The sequence below is a fragment of the Alexandromys fortis genome, unplaced genomic scaffold, assembly GCF_014885135.2.
Source record: "Alexandromys fortis isolate MF-2015 unplaced genomic scaffold, M_Fortis_MF-2015_v1.1 scaffold_401, whole genome shotgun sequence".
NCBI classification, from domain to species: Eukaryota; Metazoa; Chordata; class Mammalia; order Rodentia; family Cricetidae; genus Alexandromys; species Alexandromys fortis.
The window spans coordinates 50,431-53,366 of NW_026068282.1; positions in this window are offsets into that span (position 1 = coordinate 50,431).

Here is a 2,936-nt window from a genome sequence, read left to right on the forward strand (position 1 = left end):
ACATTTAACTGGAGGTGGCTTACTCTTCAGAGGTTTAGTCTATTATTATCATGGCAGGAAGCATGGTGGTGCGCAGGCAGACATGGTGCTGGAGAAGGATCCGAGAGTTCTACATCCAGGTCAGCAGGCAACAGGAAGAGAGCATCTGAGAACTCAAAGAACTCCTACAACACATCTCCTCCAACAATGTCACATCTACTCCAACAAGGCTATACCTCCCAATGGTGCCACTCCCTGTGAGCCTATGGGGCTATTTTCATTCAGAATACTACAGACAATATTAGATGCATTACCAACTATATCATGTAAGTGGTAGCTGGTTTTAATCCATGTGCATGAATGACCTTTGGCTGAATTAAGGAATAAAACTTTGATTATTGTGCATAATAATTTTATTTTTTTAAAAGCAAAAATTAAAAAAAAAACACAAAAGTCCCCCAAAAAAACTAAGACAAAAAAAGCCCTAAACAAGCCACATACACACAAAATGGTTTGACCAAATGTTTGGAGTGTATTAAACCAAATATTGATTCCCTTCCTGCCAAGTCCACTCTTCCTCATATCCCATATCTCATGAATGATATCTGTCAAGTACTCAGCTTACAAAAATATGGGGGTATCCGTGAATCCTCCCTTTCCCTGGCACCTCACATCTAGTTTATTAAAAACAATTTTGTTGGCTTTTTTTTTAAAAGTACCCTAATTGGTCTTTTCTCCATCCACATTCTTTCTATATTGTTCAAACTATTCTTCCATATTGGGCACAAACTTTCTACTGTCTTAGATTCTTTTCCAAGATGCGGCTCCCTTTCCAGATTGTTCTGCTACCATTCTGTTGTTGGCATCTTTTCTGAGCTCCCAGGCCCACATGGTAGTCTTAATCGAAGCCTCATGCCTGAATGGTCCTCACATTGAGCCTCTTGCTGCTAAGATCTTATCTCACTCTGTACTTAAATGACACTCTATAGGCAGGGTATCTAGATTTGTGAGATGCTGTCACATGACTAAATGATATAACCCTGGAAAAGGCTGTCAGCTCCTTGAGCTAGAAACCTTGACTCATGGAAATCAAGATGTTTGAGGGGGGTCAGGCCGATATATTTCTTTTACATAGTAATCTGAAGTGTGTGTGTTTTCCCTTTCAATTGATCCAGAAAAAAAATCACGTACATACCTGACTGCTGACATGCACTTTTGAAAAGTAATAAGCCCATGAGACCATGCATTGTATCTCATTGATTTAGAGCTTTCTTTTCCCTACTAACTCTTTTTTCTTTCCTTCATCCTTGTTGTCGTGGATTTGCACACCAGGATGATTAATGCTTGATTTTTGACTCAGGCTCTGTTTGGTAAGGGATTCTGGCTGAGACATTTGATATTAGAATTAGTTCTTTAAAACATTGTTGTATGTACATGTGCACATATGCATACTTATGTGTGAATGCCATAGTGTGCATATGGAGTCCAGAGTGCAGCTTTTGAGAACTGGTTCTCTCCTCCCATAGTGAGTTCCAGCCATCAGTCTCAGGTTGTCAGGCTCGTACACCAAGCATTTCACTTGCTGAACAATCTCACAAGTCAAGAATTAGTTCTTGAATCAAATGGTCAGGATGGGGTTTTAGGGCCGTATTGTTCAGCTGTCCTAATCTCCTCCCTGAGCAATGTTACAATTACTTGAGCTTTTACCCATGGTATGTGATATTTTGCAGGTATGATATGTAGGTGGAGGACAAGAAACAAACAAGTCATGTGGCTATCACACCTACTTGGCATACATGTACTACTCTTTGTAAGGATTTTAGAGTCTGGTGTTTGCTTTTGACTGTAGTAGAAACTCTTCCTGTATGCTAGCTTTAAATGAGACCTTTATCCTGAAGGTGCAGAACAGATTGCACTAAAAATCAGGCTCAGGATCTGATGATAGGTGTGGTCCAGCTATGAAAATGACCAAATGCACAAACTATAATATTGCCGGGTTCAATATGTCAACATCAGAAAGGGAAATAAAGGAACATAGAGATCTATGCTGCTATTTGGGAGGACAAATCAAGTCCCCGCCCCCAAATTTTCTTGCTGGAAGATTAGCCCTTTTCCTTTTCCAGAGAATAACTTTCTTCTTCATAAACATTCCATGATGATTGCTCTTTAAGTAAACACCTCCTTAGATTACATTTCTCAAGTCCCATCTTGTTATCCTCATTGCCTTCAAGTCAGTAACAGATCTTGAAGATTATTTTCTGCTTATCTGTAGGGAGAATTGAAAACAGCTCACAATCTCAAGCCCCTTGGCATTATTTGCACAAAGGAACCTAGCATATAAAAATGCATGCTGTATGACTCCACTAATATGATTTCCAAGATTTAGGCAGTGCAAATCCATGTAGAAAGAAACCAGAAAGACTTTGCCTCTGGCTTAGCAAGAGACTAACTGAAAAATACATGAATGCACTTTTGGGGAGGGGTGATAAAAAAGCTGCACTCTAGCATAAGACTTGGGTTTGAGTCCCTGCCCCTCATGGCAGTGCACAATGTCTCTAATTCCAGCTCTAGAGGATTAGATGCCCCCTTCTTACCTATGTGGGCACCTGCATGAATGTGGTACACATATATGCAGACAAAATAAATATATAATGAAGAAATAAATCTTAAAAGATCACAAATACTCCATATTTTGTATTCCAATTATATATCAATAAAAAGTTAAATGGTAGTTTACATAAGAAGGGCATAATTATTTTATATTATAGCTATAATTATTACAAAATTATATTAAAATTATATAATATATCATATATAATATATTATTTTAACGCTCCTGATTAATACATTTAGGAACATCTTGACACTCCACAAAATATCATACTAACTAATTATATTTTTTTGAGTGGTTATTGTTTTCTTTTTTTAAAATTTATTTCTTTATTAATTAATTAAAG